The sequence below is a fragment of the Arvicanthis niloticus genome, chromosome 1 (genome assembly GCF_011762505.2).
Source record: "Arvicanthis niloticus isolate mArvNil1 chromosome 1, mArvNil1.pat.X, whole genome shotgun sequence".
NCBI lineage: Eukaryota > Metazoa > Chordata > Mammalia > Rodentia > Muridae > Arvicanthis > Arvicanthis niloticus.
In genome coordinates this window covers 56233064-56253945 of record NC_047658.1, presented here as the reverse complement: position 1 = coordinate 56253945, position 20882 = coordinate 56233064, and the positions used below count along the sequence as shown (strand labels likewise).

The window sequence follows — 20882 nt, the reverse complement described above, 5'->3', positions numbered from 1 at the left end:
ATCAAAGGGAGGTGAGACCCGAAGTATAGGGGTGTTCCTACCCATGTATAAGACATAAGGTAGGAGAGACACCCAGTCACTGCCAGTTTCAAGGGTTAATTTGATTAAGGCCTCCTTCAGGGTTTGATTCATTCCCTCTACTTGTCCTACACTCTGGGGTCTGTATGCACAATGCAGTTTGCAATTGGTCCCCAAGACATGTACTAAAGGCTAATAATTTACCTGAGAAATGAATTCTGGTCCATTGTTAGACACAAGCAGGGAAGGTAGTCAATACTTGTTTATGATGTCTTTCAGAATCTTCTTTGCCACTGTGTTAGCAGTCTCCTTCTATGTAGGGTATGCTTCTATCCATCCTGAAAAGGTAGCTATAAAAACTATCAGGTACTTATATCCATATGTGCCTGGCTTCATGTCTGTGAAATCTATCTTCCAATTGTCCCCTGGCTGTTGGCCTCTAATTCTGATTCCTGAAGTTCCTTGATTGGGGCCTGGGAGGGTTCACAGCCTGGCAGCTGGAACAATGAAAAATTACCTGATCAACCCAGCCTCCGAAATGAAATATTTTATACTTTGCCCCTTGAAGCAATTTTTTTAAATTTTTGGTGACTCTGGTGTGAGGCCTGATGGATTTAATGGATGAGTTGCTTAGCAAAGTCCTTAGGTAGCATAGTACAGCCCTGGGAAGTATACAATCATCCATTTCTTCTGTAGATTCCCTTGCATTTGGCCTCATCTTTTTTCCCTCAGCAGTATATTTGGGAAATGGCCATACACACAGGAGGAGACTGGTAGCAGGGCAACCAGGATATGGGCAGTGGAAGCCTGGCTGGCCTATCTTGCAGCTTTATCAGCTAGTCGCTTTCCTCGGGCTATTTCTGATGTCCGTTTTTGATGCTGGGGCAATAATTATGGCCACCTTGAGGGGGAACCATAATGCCTCTAGCAAAGCATGTATTTCATCCTTATTTTTATGGTTTTTCCTTCTCCAGTCAGCAGTCCCCTCTCTCGGTATATGGACCCATGCACATGAGCTGTAGCAAAGATACATCTGCTATCAGTGTAAATGTTGGCTACAGACCCCTTAACCAGTTTTAAAGCCTGGGTCAAGGCCTTTAGTATAGCTTTCTGTGCTGAAGTTCCTGGCAGCAAAGCAGTTGCACAAATGTCAGAGTCAAAGTCTACCATGGCCATCCCAGAATACCTGGTTCTGTTCTGGCTGAAGCTGGTCCCATCCATGAAGTAGATGCATTCAGCATCTGGCCACGGTATGTCAGTCATGTCTGGCCTAATGTTTAGAACATGCCCCAAAACTATAGAGCAACCATTGCTGTGTTTGAGGATGGGTCCAGGAGCAGGGTGGCTGCATTTAGGGCAGATGATGGGTTGTATCTTATGTGAAGAGGATTCAAAAGCAGAGCCTGGAAGTGCAATGGACAGCCATCAGCTGGGTGGATTCTTGAGGATCCCCTCAAGAATGGGGGGTGGTGATAAGTTCCTGCCCTATGGTTATTTTATCCTTGACCAGCAGGGCAATGGCAGCTATAATGGCAGATAGGCTGTCTATCCCTGGGCCACTGGATCCAGCTTTTTAGATAATTAGGCCACCAGTCTTTTCCATGGGCCCAGTTTGGGTGAGCACTTCTTTTGCTATTCCCTTTCTTTCATCCACATATAGGTAGAAAGGTTTGTGAATGTCCAGAAAGGCCAAGGCCAGTGCCTCCAATAAGGCTTTTCTTAGTGTCTTGAAAGCCATGTGCATCTCGGGAGTTCACTCTATCTTATCTTCTTGACCCCTGGTAACTTCATATAATGGCTTTGCTATCTCAGTGAACCCTGGCACCCAGAGTCTACAATACCCAGTGGATCTCAGAAATTCTCATATTTGCCTCTAGATTGATGGAACTGGGATGCTGAGGATGGTTTGCTTCTGGACATTCAACAGCATGTATTATGTCCCCCACCTTGAGTATATGCCCCATATAAATGATTTCAAGTTGACAAAATTGGGCCTTTTTAGCAGACACTCTGTAACTCAGTTGTCTCAGCTCTTGTAGCAGGTCTTGTGTGGCCTCCTGGCATGTCTCTAGGTCAGTGGCCACAATCAGAAGGTCATCTATGTACTGAAGTAAAGTTATTTGAGGGTGGGCCCCCTGGTCCTCACCCAAGTCCTAATGCAGTGCCTTGTCAAAGACTGTGAGTGAGTTCTTGAATCCTTGAGGCAGATGTGTCAGTTGTCCACTGAAGCCTCTCTCCAAATCTTGCCATTTGAAGGCGAATAGGTATACTGGCTTTTGGGTGCCAGATCCAAGATGAAGAAAGCATTCTTCAGGTTGAACACAGTGTACACAGTGTGTTTAGGAGGAAGGCTTCTCACCAAGGTGTAGGGGTTTGAAACTGTGGGATGGAAGTCCTCTACCCATGTGTTTCCTTCTCTCAAATCCTGCACAGGTCAATAGTCACAGGAATGAAACTTCTTAACTGGAAGAAGAAAGGTGTTCCATGCCTATTGGCAAGGAATCAGAATCCCTGCTTTCCAGAGCCGGTTGATAATGTGGGGTTGATGCTCGTTCTGGCTTCTCTAGGCATTGGCTATTGCCTGATTTAGACTAGGGTGGCCCCAGACCTTAATTGAACTAAAATTGGGGCTAGATGATGAGTGAATTCTATTGGGTTCTTTTCTGCCCACATCTTAGAGACTTCTGCCAGAAACCTCTGGAGTAACAGGCTTGGAGATGGGACTGGCTGCAGGAACAATTTGTACTCCTAGGGCCAACGTCAGGACACGGATGGGGCCATTCTTATCCAGCATTTTCACTCCTTCTGGGCCAAAATGGATTTGGGCTTCCATTTTGGTGAGAAGATCTCTTTCCAGCAGGGGGTATGGACATCCAGGCATGACAATAAATGAGTGGGTTATTTGTACCACTTTGAAGTTCAGGTAGTCGATGGATAGGGCTTGGTGCCTATTGTCCCTTGCATCCATGTTTTCTGGTCTGACAGTGGCTCCAGTGGTTGTTTCAAATCAGAGTGTTTTGCCCTGTGTCCACTCTAAAGTCTATGGGCTTCTCCATCTTTAGGGTTACCCAGTGCTCATGGAGTGGGGGAGGGGGGTGAGCCCCAATGCCCTCAGTCATCAAGTTCTTCCAATTCCAGAAGTTTTGGGGCCCTCTCTTGGGTTTTTCTTAAGGCATTCATTTTCCCCGTGGCCTTTTTCTTTGCAATAGGCACATTGTTCCCTCTGTAACTGAGGGTAGATTTCTCCTTTTATGGGGACTGGCTTACCTTTGCCCCTTCTGTGAGCCAGAAGGTTTTTCAGTTTTCTTTCACTGGGACTTACACAGTTCATTGCAGCAAGCAGCACTTTCACCAGTCCTCTGGTCTGTGGATCCTTAGAGGGTCTCTCCATTGTTGTAAACCTTCTCAGTTATAGCTAGTAATTCAGTCAGCTGCTTACTCACCAAGCCATCTAGGCACTAAAGTTTCTGACAGATGTCAGGGGAAGCTTGGTTAACAAAAGCCATGCTGACATCCAGTTGGTTCTCTCTGGCCTCTGAGTCAAAAGGGAATAGGTCTTATAGGCTTTTAAAAGCCTCTGTTGATATTCTCTGAGGCTTTCGTTCTTTCCTTACATCACCTGGCTTACCTTGGATAAATTTGTGGGCTACCTGGAGGCCTCCCAGAGGCCCCTCATCAGAATCTGGCAGTGGACCCAGAGGCTCTCTTTACCTTCAGTAGAGTTATAATCTCAGCCAGGCTGAGCCAAAGGGAAAACCATATCGATATCAGCCTGGATATGGGTGGGCAGCCCATTTGTTCCTGGAACCAATCTCCAGGTGGCTCCCAAGATCTGTTCCATTTCTTCAGTAGTGAAGAATACCTGGAGCAGTTGTTGGCAATTGTCCCAAGTGGTCTGGTGAGTCAGCATGATTGAATCTTAAGAGAACTATATGAGAGCTGATGACCTCTCTAAAAATGGGGGGATTCTGCAACTTTGAATTGTTTGAACCATTACTGGAAAATGGCAAACAGGCCATAAAACATTTTCCTGGAGTGTCTAGGGGTCCCATAGGTCAGAGGGGTAGGGCTGTAGTAGAGTCAGACCTCTGGGAAGTACAGGTCCTAGTGTGAGGTGGACTCCAGATAGAGTCAGGAGCTTCCTCCCTTTCTGCCTGCACTGGCTAGGCAGGAGCAGCAGCTGCAGGGGCAAGAACATAAGGAAGAGGGCAGAAATCCTTGGGGGAAGAGGGAGGAAGCAAGGCAGGTGGCCAAGGCTGCCCCTCCCTTACAGGAAGAAGAGCTGGAAGTGGTGCAGCTGGTGACATAAAAAAATTTAGGCAGGGGACTTCTTGAACAGGTATTGCCACATAGTGATATAAGGCACCTGGTCTGGGAGCCCTGTGGCCTCATAAACTATAAGTCTTCACCCTGTAAATAGTGGGAAGATGGAAAGTTCCCTCCTCGGGCCATTTTATCTTGAAGGTGGGCCATTCATTCCTGCAAAAGGTTAATTGACCAGGATGAACCACCAGACCTGAGTTTTCTGTTACTCGGCAGAAGTCCTTGAAATGGTTAAAAACAAATCCGAAGGGTGTGGTCTGTGTCGGACCCATTTTAAGACTCAAAAAGTAATTTGTACAGGAGGACAAAACATGAAGAGAATATGCACAGATAAACACAGAAAGATGTTCCAGGGAAAATGAAAAGACTGTCTCAAACAGTCCTCCTCCCTGTGCACTGGAGACCCAAAGACCCATACCTGGTTCAGAAATCAGATGAGAACTATCAAATTCTCCCTTTCCTGGTAAGGAGTTGGAAGCATCCTCTTTAGCCTCTGGCCAGGTGACAAAACATGTATCCACTTTGTCCTCTTTAGCCTCCAGATTAAACCCAAAATGGAGACATAGAGACAGACAAGACACTCAGGTACACAAACTTACCAATCAGAAAAACACTCAAATATTTGGGTTAGGCCTCAAATGTAAGGATCCATGAATCATTGAAGAGTAACACCCCAGACTCAAATAGTATGCAAAAGCTAAGAACGTTTTATTCTACAGAAATCCAGCATGCAGGGGTCTACCATTCATCACAATGGATTGGTTGGCTCTATCTCTAGGGGTATGGGTAACTCTGGGGTTGGCTAGGGTTCTGGGGGCTTTCCAGAACCATTGCTGGAGGCCTGGAGACTTTCCAGAAATATTGGTGAATAACTATTCTTAGCTCAGGCCAGATGACAGAGCTGTTTTTTCCTGGACTGGATTGTTCAGTTCTGGGAAACAAACTTAGGCCTAGTCTCCTGAGCTGGCCCCTTGGAGCCTGTCATAGAGTCAATCTGGCTCAATCCTCTCATTTGGAAGTGAATTTTAGGGTTATTATTGTAAGATTTTAAAGAAGAAGAAGGAGGAGGCAGAGGAGGAGAAAGAGGAAGAAGAAGAGGAAGAAGAATTATTAAGAACTAGATAGAAATCATACTGTGATAAAGTGATAAAGGGTACTTGTGGGGAGCAGAACTCAAGATGGCACCTGGCTGGGTGCCAGACGCCCCTGGCATGTTGGCTCACCATTTCAGGAAGCCTGGGTGGCACGTAGGCTAGGCTTTACTACGCATGCATTTTGCTTGTTCATCGTTACATAAGATCAACCATGTGACATATGTGCTCAGCACCAACCGAGAATGACTTCGTGGCAGGTTCTGATTGGAGAGGACACAGAGATTTAAGGGCTGGGAGCTAGAGCTCGGGGGGCTTTTTGTACTTCAAGGTTCCTGAATAAATCGTGTTGGGAAGAAGATCCTGTGTCCGTTGTCTTCTGTCTGCTGGTCGGTTCGGGAGGCGTCAGGTACTGACTTTCCCCTTGCCAGGTACTATGCTAAATTTCAAAGAAATTATGGGTGTGATGTTCAATGACTATCATCCCATGTAGGATAGCATGTAGAAAGCAGAGACAGAAGGATTGCCACCAATCTAATGCCAGCTACACAGTAGGACCTTACCAGTCTCAGGAGAATTGTATATTAATTAGGTATAATATTACAGTGTTGTTTTAGAAAAGGAAACAGTACAGATACACTGTTTGGAGATTACAAATGTAATGCCCAATTACTTGGAGACTAGATATTTGGTGAAAGCTGATGGAAATCTTATGTTCAGATTTGGATAGTGGATTGGATGTGGCCATTTGTGTGGATGAGTCTACAGGTCAGAGAAGTCTTACCTAGAGATACAAATTGGAAGGATATAAGCAGGTAGTTGACCCATAAACATTGTACTCAGGTCTTGAGATCCTCAGGAGCGCTAAAAGAATTGCCAGATTCGATGCAGTGAGGCAAAGAGCCTTTTAATAAATTCGAACCCAGGTTCAGATCCCAATCTGTTCCCACTGTGCAGGGCAGGATTATGATGCTACATATAGGGGCTTAGGGAATTTATACACAAGCAGGTTCTGGGGTTTCGGGGTTACATGGCAGATAAGGGAAGTCATTCTGCAAACACAATTCCGTATGTTTAGGTCGCACAATTGGGGTGAGATGCTCCTTTGGCCTTTATGGGTGCTATCAGGGGTGTTTTTACAAACCGGTCACAGCTGTCTGGGAATGCTTAATTGTCTCAAAATATGGTGCTTAATCTCTGTAAGGATGTGTGGTTCTTCACTTCTCCCAAGTCCTGAAGCCACCTGTGCTTGGGAGTTGGGAGTGTCTAGTTATCTATCAGAAAGTGCCAGCCCCAGAGACATGGAGGCTGGGAGCCTCAGCTCTTAATCCATTCTCAGGCTGGCATTTGCCATCCAGGAGGGGGTTTGCATTAGCGAGTGCTATTGGAGGGGGATTTGCAGAGAATTTCAGTGTCTCCTTTGAAGGGTCAGGCAGCAGGAAGGACCAAGTGGGGGTGAAGGGGAGCTTTTGTGAACACAAGGGAGTGCTCAGGCAAGGGAAGTGCTGAGGCTGGCACTGGCTGCCCAGCCTCTTCATAAGATCCTGGTACTAAATGATTAATCTAGAATGTGAGTCTAAATAAAAAAGATCAAAAAGCCATGGAGTAGCCAAACCAGTCCAAATTTCAGAGTTATGGAGCTTCACCAAAGAGGAGGCAGACAGTACCAGTCAGATTGGTGAGCCTGTGAAGCCTTGAAAATGCTGTCTGTGGTCATAAGGCCTATGAATCACAGAAAACATCAATACTGTGGAAAGATGATTTGGCCATGCTCCATCCCAACACTGTGACCCTAAGAACACCTAGCAGAAATAACCATGGGGATTTGGCAATGATAATGGCAATATGCTACAGAGCAATGTTTCCAGATCAGCAACTTTCTACATCTCAGTTCCCTTTCCTCACATAGTGAGGTCAGTTTGAGTTGGAGGGGCCATCCTACAACAGGATACACACAAAGAAGGGGATAGACGTGATGGTGAAGGATCTGAGGACACTCATCTGACCACTATTGATAGGCAAAGTCAGTTCCAGCAGCTGCCATTCACACAGCTCCAAGTGTGATAAGGGTAGAAGGGTACAGAAAGAAGAGAGACACCTGGCCACGACAAGGAAGTAGGAAGAGGGCTGTGGGAGAAGACCCTCTGGAGCAAGGGCCAGCCTGGGCTCAGTGAGGCACAAGGCTACCTCTGACCACCTCACCCAGAGCCCAAAATAATATAGTTAAAAGATTCCTAGCACACAAGCGACAACCCATAATATGACACTCTCATCCATGCTGAAGCATAATTAAAAAATAAAAAATAATCAAGCTTACAAGTTTAAGAGTGGCTCAGCATTGGATCATTTACATATTAATGTCCAAAGTACCTACAGCTTCTGGCTGCTGGAACAGAAAGGCAGAAATCCTTTACTGTCTGTCACAAAGGAAATCCTTTACTGTCTGTATTAGACAGCACTATAACAAAAGACAGAATAACCAGAGAAACAAAACAGCGGAGTTGGTCAGAGTTTTACATGACACAGGAACATTCAGGTTGAAAACACAAGGACCCAGAGTGAACTATTTCTGTTGATACTTAGGTTCAACCAAGAATGCAAAGCCATGTAGAAACATACTGAAAAGGATGTGATCTAATTATAAAACATGGAGGGGGAGCATTAGACTCCAACCTTTTTCTTGACCACTCTGTAGCTTTCCTTCCTTCCAGGTATACAACTGAATCTTCTTGAATGGGAGTCCTGTGACTCACAATCAAATGAGGTGAGTCACAGAACTCATGGATAACTCTTAAAAAAAAAAAACAGGGGAAGTTAGAATGTGGTTTAATAGCTCAATCTGGGCAAAGAAGATCCTGTTTGGAGAAAACGGACTCTACTATCTATAATCTAAAGTTTAAGTGAAGAGTGAGCTATAGGAGATACCTTTGTCAGACACAAACTGCTAATGAGGGCTTCACTCTGGAGTATCACTTTCTGAGCTTCTACACTATATTGAAGGCCAAAAAAATGAGTTGAAGAGGGTAGGAAATTGTAAGCATCCAGGACACTGGGAATACAGCAAGCATAGGCCTCAGCAGAGTGACAGACCTTGGTCCCTGAGTGGTATGCACTAACCACAATAACAATACAGAATAACTCTTGGTTGATCCATAAGGCTGTAAAAAAGAATCTTCTATAAACAGGTAGAAAAGGCCACCTTGAAAGTCAACACCCCTCTCACCAGTACTTGGCTTCTGTTTTAGCTTGGCCTCTTTGAAGTTCTATACAGGCTAAAGAACTTAGACAAATCAAAGAGACAATATCTAGAATTTATCCATTAAAATTGTGGCACATTCTACAATTCTGTAAGGTCAAGTCCTATCATCAAAGTTGTTTAAAAATAGAAGGAATGTATATTGCAATAGTTCTCATGGGAGTGGATCCTCTCTGGCCAGTAGTATTACACAAGGATGAAGGCATTTCCAGATCTGTCCTGTGACTTTCAACAAACACAGCCAGCCAAACTTAAGTTCAGACTTCTTTTAAAATTCATTTTTTAATTAATTTTTATTAATTATTCTTTTTGTTTACATTTCAAATGTTATCCCCCTCCCTGGTCTCCCCTCCACAAGTCTTCCATCCCATCCACCTCCCCTTTGCCTCTAAGAGGGTGCTCCCCACCCACATACTCACTCCTGACTCACCTCTCTAGCATCCCCCTTCTCTGGAGCATCAAGCCTCTACAGGACCAAGCAGCTCCCCTCCCACTGATGCCAGATAAGGCAGTCCTCTGCTACAGGTATATGTAGTAGGAACCATGTAGTAGGCCCATGTATATTCTTTGGTTGGTGGTTTAGTCCCTGGGAGTTCTGAGGGATCTGGTTAGTTAATATTGTTGTTCTTCCTATGGGGATGCAGTCCCCTTCAGCTCCTTTAGTCCTTCCCCTAACTCTTCCATTGGGGTCCCCAGGCTCAGTCCAATGGTTGGCTCTAAGTATCTGCATCTGTCTTAGTCAGATGCTGGCAGAGCCTCTCAGAGGACAGCCATACCAGCCACCTGTCTGCAAGCACATCTTGGCATCAGCAATACTGTCGGGGGTTTGGTGTCTGTAGATGGGATGGATCCCACAGTGGGGCAGTCTCTGGATGGCCTTTCCTTCGGTCTGCTCCATTTTTGCCCCTGACTTTCCTTTAGACATGAAAAATTTGGGGTTAAGATTTTTGAGATGGGTGGGTGGTTCCATACCTCAACTGGGATCCATGTCTATCTACTGGAGGTGATCTCTTCAGGTTCTATCTCCCTACTATTGGATATTTCAACTAATGTCATCCCCAATGGGTCCTGGGAACCTCTTGTATCCCTGGTGTCTGGGACTTTCTAGTGGTCCCCCACCCCCCCTCCCACTACTGCTACTTATTTCTATTTATTCTCTTGGCCCTCTGGACTTCTCTCCTGTCTCTTCCCATATCTGATCCTGCCCCACCCTTTTTCTCTCCCTCCTCCCTCTCCCACCCATTTCCCTCCCTCCCTCTGTCTCCCATGATTATTTAATTCCCCCTTCTAAGTGGCATTGAAGCACCCACACTTTGAACTTCCTTCTTGTTAAGCTTCATATGGTCTATGAGTTGTAGCATGGTTATACTGAGCTTTGGGGCTAATAATTTTCTATGAGAAGATACATTTAACATATTTAAAAAACAGTAGAGAATAGTTTCCCTGAATAAAAAGAGATGTAGGTCACGAGACATTCCCTATGTCTTCCCTTTTTTCTGTTCAGGTTGTCTTAATGATTATTCTAGACTCATTTGGGGCAGAATTGTATGAAAAATAGTTTGAGGTACACATATAGTTTTAACTTCTTAGCATCATGTTTCTTTAAGGCAAAAATTATTCTTATATCTAGTTCAATGCATATCTAATATATTCAAAATGTTATTTCACTATAAAGACAGTATAAAAATCAGCAGTTACATAGTCAATTCTTTTTGCATACCAGAGCTTCAAAACCCAATGAGTATTTAACACTTCCATCTTAATTCAGACTAGTCACATTTCAGTTGTTTGGTGCCTACAAATAACTGGCCATTGAACAGCAAGCAAAACTTAGAGGGCAAGATCTCTATATTTTTTTCTAAACATGAAAATATATATTTATATTTATAAGGTATCAAGAATTATGAGGACTTAGTGAAAATCCAAATGAAACCACTGAATTCAAGCCTATGAAGAAAAAAGTGTTTATTCCTACTGTAATTCATTGTTTTTAAAGACTAGATATAGTACAGGTGCATGTACTTGCCTAGCATATGTAAGGACTGATTCCCAGTGCTGCAAGAATAGTGGTAATAAATAAAGGAAGCATTATACTATAATTAATTATTATTATATTAATAACTATAAAATGTCTCTGCTGGAAATTACATTCAAAGGTGAGCATAGTGCTTCATGCCTATAAGTCCAAACTTGGTAGTCTAAAGCAGGAAGATTGACATAAATTTGAGGCTAGCCTAAGCTGTGACTCAAAAGAAAAAAAACTGAAATAAAGGTATAGAGATATGGAAGCAATTAAGAATGCTTTACTATGCAATTATGAGGACCAGAGTTAAGATCCCATTATCCACATAACAAGCCAGGCATTCTGCAAAAAATAAAAAATAAATACGTAAGTAAATAACATTTTTTAAAATGGACCACAGAAAAAGCTATACAAATATGGGATTCTTTTGAAAAAAAATTATCAAAGACTAAAAGAACCATAGACTAAGAAAGCAACTTACCATGAAACAGTCCCCCAAAATGTAAAAGGAAATCAAGCCCCTAAGAATTGAAGAGGGAAGGCCACTAAAAAGAGAAACATAATCACCAGCAGGTAAGTGGGGAAGGCTTATCATGAGCAATTAAAGACATTCCAGGAAATCACTGCTTTTAATCACCCTTGTTGTTTTTAAGTTTATTAAACACTAAAAGTTATACTTAGTTAGTATTGGGATGCTAGCCCATCAATACAGCCCTTTTTTGTAAGCAATGCATTCCAATACACATGAGCAGTGCAAATTTTCTCATACCTTGTAAACCGGCAAGAAACACAATCCCCAGAACTAGCAGAAAAAAAGGGAGGGCGGGAGGGCAGGAGAGAAGCTAGAGAAAAGGAAGGAAAGGGAAGGAGGGGGAGAAACAAACATACTGTACTCACGTGTTATGTTTCATCAAAAAATTGTTCTGACCAAGGAAAAAAGGAGAAACAGGTCAAATGTCAACAGGTGAGAACTGGTTAGGTAAATTATGCTACATTATTCTATAGGCACTAGAAAGGTGGAGAGGTGAATCTCTGTGTGTTACGGGTGGGAATGTAAACTGGTGTACCTCCCATGAGAAACCTTGGCAATTTCTCAATAGGTTAAGTATAGAATTCACAAAACACACAGAACCACTCAGAGGTGTCAAGAGAAAGAAAAGACATACATCCCAAGACATACCTCACCAGTGTAAAAGTTATTGTGAGCAACAATCACTGGAAGAACTAACCTCAGAAAGAGCTCCTTGCCCTGCCTTCCTACACGCAGAGAGCCAAACGAGTCTCTCTTTTTTCTGTGTTTTTTATTAGTGTATATTAATTGGACACAATAATGGGTTTCACTCTGACAATCTCATATATGCATATAATGTGTATCAACTATAGTCCACCTCAGTGTCCTCTCATTCCTCATTTCCCTGTTTCCCCTCTACTCTTCTCCCTCCCTGCCCCCAACCCCGCCTCAATTCCACATGAGGGAAAATAAATGACACTTGTCTGTCTGAGTCTGGCTTCTTTTGCTTAACTTGGTAGTCTATAGTTTTATGCATTTTCCTGCAAATATCATGAACTTGTTCTTCTTTAAACTGCAATCACTGTTTGGGGATGAACATCCTTCACTTACCAGGGCATCATGATAGTTTTGATTACCAAAGCCTGGCATGGGCTGCCATGAGTCTAAACATACTCTGAAGTATCTGTCTTAGTCAGGGTTTCTATTCCTGCACAAAAATCATGACCAAGATGCAAGTTGGGGGGAGAGGGGGGTAAAGGGTTTATTCAGGTTATACCTCCACATTGCTGTTCATCACCAAAGGAAGTCAGGACTAGAACTCAAGCAGGTCAGGAAGCAGGAGCAGATGCAGAGACCATGGAGGGATGTTACTTACTGGCCTGCTTCCTCTAACTTGCTCAGCTTGCTTTCTTATAGAACCCAAGACTACCAGCCCAGGGATGGCACCACCCACAATGGGCCCTCCCCCCTTGATCACTAATTGAGAAAATGCTGTACAGCCGGATCTCATAAAGATATTTCCTCAACTAAAGGTCCTTTCTCTGTGATAACTCCAGCTTGTGTTAAGTTGACACAAAACCAGCCAGTTCAGCATTCTTGTCATCTGCCAGCTTTTTCACCCTATCACCACCTCCAGTCTCTTTGTTAATACGTACAACTTCTACTCCAGTCTGGAGACTTTAGTCTTTTATCAGTCCTGCATGTATAAATTGTTATTTGTCTAAAAAAAAAAAATTATGGTTCGGTCATTTCCTCAAACTTTACTTGTGCTGATTCCCATATGCACAGAAATTTAATAATAACCTTTATTATTTTCTCTTGCAAAGTGGCTCCTGTATTGTTTGGGTTCCTAGATTCAGCAAGGGACACAAATAAGCAACAATGGGAGAATAAAGTGTATATCTCTTTTCCTTACAGCATATGCCCAAATAACTGAAAACAGGTATTCAAAGACATACAGGAATGCTTGTGGCAATATAATATTTAATGGTTGGAAACACCTACAATGTTCCTTAACAGATGAATGCACAGGTTATTTATGGAATACCATTCTGCTATAAAAGGAGTGAAGGACTGACATATCCACAGTGTAGATAAACCCGGAACAATATGCTGAGTGAAAGAAGACTGGAGGTTGCAGAAAAAGTCATATATGTTTTTTTAATATAAAAATAGGAAAACAGATGAATTTGGGGTTGAAGACATAGCTCAGCAGTTAAGAGCACTGGCTACTCTTCTGGAGGACATGAGTTCAATTCCCAGAAAGCAGGCAGCTCGCAACTGTAAGTGCAGTTGCAGGGAATCCACCAGTTTCATCACGCTTCTGTAAGCACTGCCCATGTGGTGAGCAGATATGCAGACAAAGTACTCATCCACATTAAATCAATCTTTTCCAACATAATAGTTTTATTAATTATTTGGGAATATCATTCAATTCACCCCAATCACAATTCCCAATCCTCCCAGGTCTACCCTCCCACCCTTTTACTCCCCACCTCCCAAAGTACAATTTGTGTTGCCCATACACTCACTGAAGCATAGTCAAATTCCCAGTGGCCAGCAGCTAAAAGAAAACTTGAGACCTGCCCCACCCACTCACAGCAGAAGCTGTCAACTGTGAAGTGCTACACTTCAGCATCTTTATCACGATGTTCAAGGTCTCTCCTCGATAACTTCCTGCCTGGACTGTTTCCTTTTGGGATAGAAAGGGAGGTAGGTGGTCACGGAAGCCTTCAATGTCTCTCATTCTCAGTTATGAGTCTTTAGTCATCAATACCACTATAAAAGAAGCTTGCTTGTCTATATATAGCAACATGAACTTCCACGTCGTTTCTAGCAGCAGCACAGATCATGGTCATCAACCTGGTCCCTGCTGACAGCACAGATCACAAATATCAACATGCCCCTGTTAGCAGCCTCAACCATGAACATCACCATGGTCTCCAGCTACAGAATGGATCACAGACATCATGGTAGCACATGGACCATGGATAAGAATATGGCTTCTATTGACAGCATGGATCACAAACATCAACATGTCCACTGTGAATTAATTGTCTTTAGAAGGGTATTTTTTTAAATAGGTAAATTGCTAAAGATAGCAGAAGCACCATTGTCACAGGTTGAGTGGAACAGCTGCTTAATGGATAGAGATTCGTTTTGTGTAACTCCAAATGCCATTGAATTGTTCTCACCAAAATGGTCATTTTTGTATTAGTAAATTTCACCTCAAATAAAAGGTTCTAAAAACAGACCTCAGGCAAACAAGATTAATGAAAGTTTTGAATGTCAACTAGAGAGCATGGTAACAAAGATCCGGGATCTGTCAAATACTGGGAAGACTCCCCTGGATAGTAAGGCATTCTATGGGGAGGGAGGAGCAAATAGCTCCTGCTATTTGGAGATTACCTACTGTCTACTCTGACAGAAAAAAAGTTTGGCTTTAAAACTGACTTAATTTGTACTCTTAAGTTTGATAAATTATCCAGTGCCTGGATCAGAAAATTATGGACTGAGAAAAGGTATCTGCCTGAGAATCAGAGGACTCAGACTCAGTCCTCACCAAGTCCTTCCCTTACTAAACTCATGGCCTGGGCCATGGCTTTAGGCATAAAGTGAGATCTCGGAGCATAAAATGGGGTACAGGCTGCTCACTATATTCCTCTTACAGACTAAAGACAGGCGTGGCTTCCCAGCCATCTCTTTACCCAGAAAGTGTATAACAACTTCAAGTGTACAGTTGTCCCTGAAAAGCAAAATTGTCATTTTCTATATTTGACAGAAATTCTGAGAAAAGCCTGATGGATGCTAGATTCAGTGCCTAAAAGGAGTGTTGAGACTTTGGCTGGATTTCCATTTCTGAACCTGAGTTCTGAGCAACAAAGACAACTACAAAAACTTGGACATTGATTCTCTGCCTCAGCCAAACACCATGAACATGTGGAAACAGAAAAAGGAAACATTTCTGCATTTCTGAACTGTTACCCTAGAGCAAAAGAGATTGCGGGGATAGCCTAGTGGCCATGAGGACCTCTCATCCATATTGTAAGAGGGTAGGTACTTAATGGTCCCTTACTGCTAGGCTTAGAATCTACCATAGACTTTGCCCTGAAGTCCATGTCCCAGAGGATTCCCTAGTAATAACAGCAGGGGCATCAACTATTAAACTGCTTTTGAATATGTCAACCTCTTTGGCAGGTATGATAGCAATGATTGTCATGGAATCAACTAGGAGACAAACCTCCAGGGATCTTAAGAGGGATTAATCAGATTAGTTTAGCCTCTGGGGATGTCTATAAGGGACCGCTTTAATTAGACTCATTGAAGTGAAAACATCCAATCTAAAGGAGGTTCCCACCACTCCTGGGACTTGGGTGGTGAATTGCATAAAAAATTTGGAAGCTAGCTAAAGTTTAGGCATTCGTCATTGTCTGCTTCCTAACTGAAGCTACAACCTGGTTAGTGGCTACAAGCTCCTACCGCTAGGAATTCACTGCCATGATGGACTGAATCCTTGACCTGAAAGCCCAAATAAACTTTCTTGTAAATTGTTTTTGTCAGAATGTTTTATCACAGCAACAGGAAAGAAACTAAGACAATAGGTAGGTGATTCAAAAGCTGGCCTAGAGTGGGAACTTGCTTACACTGCCCTGCACCCAAGACCCCTCTATCCCACCTGGCTTCCTTCTCTCCATTCTTCACCAAGGTCAGTCCTGCACTGCCCTCTGGCTCTTCACCAGCCTCTTCTGCCTCCTTCCCATTCTGCTCCTGGTGATTTCTTCAGAGTATCTAGTAGCTTCATGGCATTTTCTTCTTAGAACATCACTACTGACATATGGACTACGTGAAGAAAAATGTGCATGTGATTATATTACCAAGCCACTGCTCTAGGGTTTCCTCTGGAAGGTTCTCTGCCCCCACACCCCCCATAACCGTACTGGCTAGATTAGTCCACAAAAGCATGAGACCAAGGGCTGCTTTCTGGCTTTAAATCATCTTTGAATCAAATCAGCAAAAGGATTAGAGGGGGGTTGGTTTTCCTTCCCTCATTATATTCCATGTGCTGAGCAATTCTTAAATCGTGAGACTTGAGATTTGTAATTAAGCATTCTGAGTTCAAGCCCCCCCCCCCAATATGGATGCTTTTAAAGGTCTTAAATATTATCTGGGTGTAGTGGCATACATCTGAAAGTCTTGGACTTCAGAGGTAGAGACAGGGGATCAGGAGTTTCAGACATCTTCAGCTTCATAACAAAGCTGATGACAGCCTAAGCTAAATAATACTGTCTCAAAAATAAACAATTAATTAAAATAATTCTTAAATATTGTGACACCACTCCAGTTACTTTGAGAAGTTTCCAAATAATCACTTAAAAAGCCTCTATTTCCATTCTCTAAATTATTTTTCTGTATAAAGTGCAAAAAAGAGGAGGAGGTGGGGTCAAGAGAGGGGTGTGGCCAGGTATAGTGACACACTCCTTTAATCCAGCACTTAGGAGGCAGAGGCAGGCATCTCTATAAATTCAAGGCCAGTGTGGTCTATACAGTGAGTTCCAGGCCAGCCAAGGCAACATAGTGAGGTCCTCCCAAACAAAGAAAGAATCACTGGATCACAAGCTAAGGCCATGCAATAATTTTGGGTGTCTAGGAAATACACATATGTGACTCTGACCTATATAGCTGAAGGGCAAGCTGATTGCAAAGGGGGTGATAACAGAAATGAGTCACCAAATCTCTTCATAATTACCAAGTTCCTATGGTAGGTGGGTGTGGGGTGAGTTTAGTGATATAAGCCTTGCTTAGAATACCCTGGGTTCTATCTCCAGCTTTATGGGGGAAAAAAGTAACAGGCACCTGACCAAAGATTTCTCCATGTTACATCACCCTGAAGTATCTATACAGAGGCATGAAGTCAGGGTAAGACTGAAGGAATTGCTAGTATCTGTCATGAGAACAAATATATGCAACATCCTTGTGAAAACTATGAGTTAGCAACTTCTTTCACTTGTGAAATGCTTTGCACTTCCCTGTCACCACTGATGTCATATACACAATCATCATTTTTGCATAAATGGCCACCTCTATACACACATTCCATTTATCTGTTGATTGTGACAAAACACCTGCTCAGAATTCAAGGACAATTGTGTACTTTCCTACTAGCTGACATCTGGGCAGGACTCCATAGGACAGGCTGATGCCTGCTTCCTGCTTCCTAGAATTCAGCTGAAATGACTCACACAGCTGGGTCTCCATTGGCTCTGATGAGTGAACTGAGAACCACTAACCAGGAGGAAACTCTGTTGGAGAGTGAGAAGGCAGGACTCTGAGGACATTCTGACCAATGAGAGCAAGGACTACTGATACAACTTTCCTTGCCTCCAAGAAGCTGAAATCTGCTGGGCTTTTTGCTGTTTCACTTGAGATAATTGCAGGGGAACTCTCACCTTCTTCTGGTCCATCTTTGTATAACTACTTCCCTATTCCGCATCCCAACCAGGGCAAATTTTCTATAGAAATGCGTGTTCTCCACTGGTGACACATGTAAAAAGAACAGGCATGGGAAAATGCACAAGAAGCCACCTGAGTACCCACTCCTATAATCTCCCTTAGTCCTGTGGAGCCCAGACTATCAAGAAAACCATCTAAAAATGAAGCCAGAGATCCAGTATGACAAAGCTCCTCATAGGAGCTTGATTTCTACCTAAGGAGACTAATCTCCAAAATATATTTTGTGCATAACAAGCAAGCTAGAGTCTTCCTGCTGTCCTGCTGAGCTCAAAAGCAGAGCTTAAGAGAGTACTGGCAAGCTGGGAGGTGGTGTCACACACCTTTAATCCAGCACTGGGAGGCAGAGGGAGGCAAATCTCTGAGTTTTAGGCCAGCCTTGTCTGCAAGAGTGAGCTCAAGGCCAGCTGGGACTACACAGAGAAACCTGTCTAGAAAAATAAAAAGGGAGCCAGAGTACTGGCAGGGCTGGAAAGATGGTTCTGGGGTACTTGGCTACTCTTCTAGAGGACCTATGTTCATTTCTCAACACCTGTAGGGTAATTCACAACTGTCCAAAGGTTCAGACATTAGATCCCTGGATCTAATGCCCTCGTCTATACCCCAAGGGTACTAGGCATGCAGGTAATTCACAGACATGCAAGCAAAAACACATGTACACATATAATAATGTTATTACTATTATTTATTAATATGTGTATTAATAAATTTATGTATAATATATTGTATATAAATATAATTTATTATTTTATAATTATTACTTTAAGAGGGTTGAGGAGAGTTATGACCTAAGCAAGCAGAGGGGCACTGGAGGAAAGCGAGATGGAAGCCATCTTCCCTTTTCATCATGTCATCATCACACATTCTGCTCCCAGATCAAGAGCCTGTAAAGGCTTCAGTTTCTGGAAAGGAGAGCCCAGGCTCTTCAGGCTCTGACTGAGTCCCTACTCCTTCAGGTGTGCCTAAGCTCAGTTCTGTCCACTTCCCAGCAGCGCCCTCCTAGGCACTGCCAGATGAATTCCACTGACATTCATTCTTCCCATTTTCTACCTAAAGCTTTCTCTTTTGTTTCTGTATTTCCACATCTCCGCTTTTAGTTCCTAGTCGAGCAATGCTTTCTCTTTTCCCCCCAGGGAGGAACGTTCTCTTCCTCTGTACTAGATGAGGATGAACAGCTGTGGCCAGAATATGTCACTCGTGTCCCTCACTAAAGCTTCTGTGCTGCATAGGAGGAACTACCTCGCCGACCTTGGACTCCTCCAGAATGTCCAGAACAGACTGGTCAAGCAAAGACAATGCTGAGTCACAGTTCATTATGATTGTTGCCAGTTACGCTATCTTACTTCTTACTTCATAATTGGGCTGATACTGCGGCCAAAACTATGTTAGTTTTTCTGTTAAGTTTTACTTAACAAAGCAAAAGCAAAATTTCCTTCTTTTCCCAAAATGTCATATCAGGGAGCACACAGGAGGAACATCTGTCTGACTAGGACCTTTAAAATGACTGGGGCACAGGAAATTGAACTTTTCGGTGCCCTGAATACCGAAGAAGCAGAAGTACTCAGTGACAGCAAGTGAAACCTCACCCCTCAAACGCAATTCTCAACAAAAGTCAAGGCCTCAGAACACATCAGAGAACTGACAGATACGCATTCAGCCAACTGCCCAGTCAACTCGACTGAATGCTTTCCACATGCAGGGCATAGATTGAGCCAGCCTCCAGGAATCTGTGGACCAGGGTATTATTTCACCAGCAGAATGCCCCATTGGAAACCAATGGAAAGTTCAACTGCAGAATATCAATTTCTGAACTACAAGTCATATAATAGCTCAGAGGAGGAAGATGTTACCCCGGACAAAGAGTAGCTGTTGAATGCACAGATGTGTGTTGAGAAGCATGCTTCTGGTGAGCTGAAATGTGGACTCCAGGTGGGGATGAACTAAGCAGCTTCAGGTCACAGCACCCATGAGTACTGCCACAGAAGCTGGGTACTGACTGAGGAGCTCAAGTGTGGACTCCAGTGTTGGTGCATTTCAAGAATGAAACAGAATTCAGACTGTAGCAGGTTCAAGTACTAGCTTTGAAGCCTAAAACTGACGAAAAATGATGAAAGCATCTGAAAGTTTAAAGCAGGGTAATTCCAAGGCAAGATCTGCATTTCACAAAGGATGGGTTGTATACTACTTGAAGTGGATTGGTTCCTGGATATATATTCTTTGCATTTCTTGTTGCTGTGACCAAATAAGTGACAGGAAGCATATCAGGAAGGAGAAAATGTTGATTCTGGCTTACAATTCCAGGGAGATATACTCCATCACATTGAGAAAGTCATGGCTGCAGGAACAGGAGACTAGCTAGTCACATTGCATCTACAGTCAGCAAGCAAGTAAACATGACGTGACAGAGGAAATCTCAAGGGCCACCCAGCAGTGACACACTTACTCCAGTAAGGCCTCACCTCCTAAAGGTTCCACAATCTTTCCAAACAGAGCCTCCAGCTTAGGACCCAAGTTTTCAAAAACACAAGCCTATGGGAGACATCTCACATTCAAACCAAAGCACTAAGGAAACAGGAATCAGGAATAACAATTTTTTAATCTATATTATTGGGATATAGTTTCCAAAACTAAAATCCAGTGAAGAATACTCTACAAGGAGCTTTGACAAATGCAAACACATATTTAAACATCTTTACCAAAAACACAATTTTTTTCCACTACCCCCCAAAAAATGTTCACTTGTGCCCCTTTATAGTCAGTCTTTTCCATCCCCTGACCATAAGCAACTTCTGATCTACCAAGGATGATAAATGTTTTTCCCATACTAGAACTCAATATAAAGGAAACCCACCAGCATAACCTCTTCTGTCTCACTTTTCTTAGCATACATTTTGAGATCCATCTATGCCTCTGCTTATAACTGTGTATTTCTTTATAAGTGAGTGGTATCTCTTATTGTATGGGTCTTCCACAGTTTATTTATTCATTCTCCATTGATAAGATTGGGATTGTCCACAAATTGGTTATTTAAGCGCTGCGTATATAAATACCTGACAAGAAACCTTTACAGAAGAGGCTTTCTTCTTTCTCATTGTTTCAGAAAGCGGGATCCATTGAGAGCAGGAAGGCATGACACCAGAAGCTCCACTGTGG

The 20882-nt window shown here is 43.0% G+C and overlaps 2 long non-coding RNA genes across 5 annotated transcripts in view; one reads left to right on the top strand and one right to left on the bottom strand.

Annotated features, from left to right (window-relative positions):
• The first annotated feature begins 5740 nt into the window (after positions 1-5740).
• LOC143442870 (uncharacterized) lies at positions 5741-19367 on the top strand. 3 transcript variants are annotated; one of them, XR_013111443.1, is made up of 4 exons: positions 5741-5863; positions 8144-8196; positions 15004-15274; positions 18863-19367. It is a non-coding gene; the product is annotated as an uncharacterized LOC143442870 (long non-coding RNA). The 3 variants fall into 3 exon arrangements; XR_013111445.1 differs by having other exon boundaries at positions 5743-5841; XR_013111442.1 differs by lacking the exon at positions 8144-8196 and having other exon boundaries at positions 5742-5863.
• The window catches only part of LOC143442871 (uncharacterized), a 32178-nt gene continuing 19506 nt past the window's right edge, over positions 8211-20882 (bottom strand). The window contains exons 3-5 of one of the 2 annotated variants that reach the window (XR_013111448.1): positions 11609-11634; positions 11193-11256; positions 8211-11053 (exon numbers count right to left, since the gene is read on the bottom strand). This is a non-coding gene — a long non-coding RNA (uncharacterized LOC143442871). Of the gene's footprint in view, positions 11257-11608; positions 11635-20882 lie in introns of both variants that reach the window. The other variant, XR_013111447.1, reaches the window with a different exon arrangement.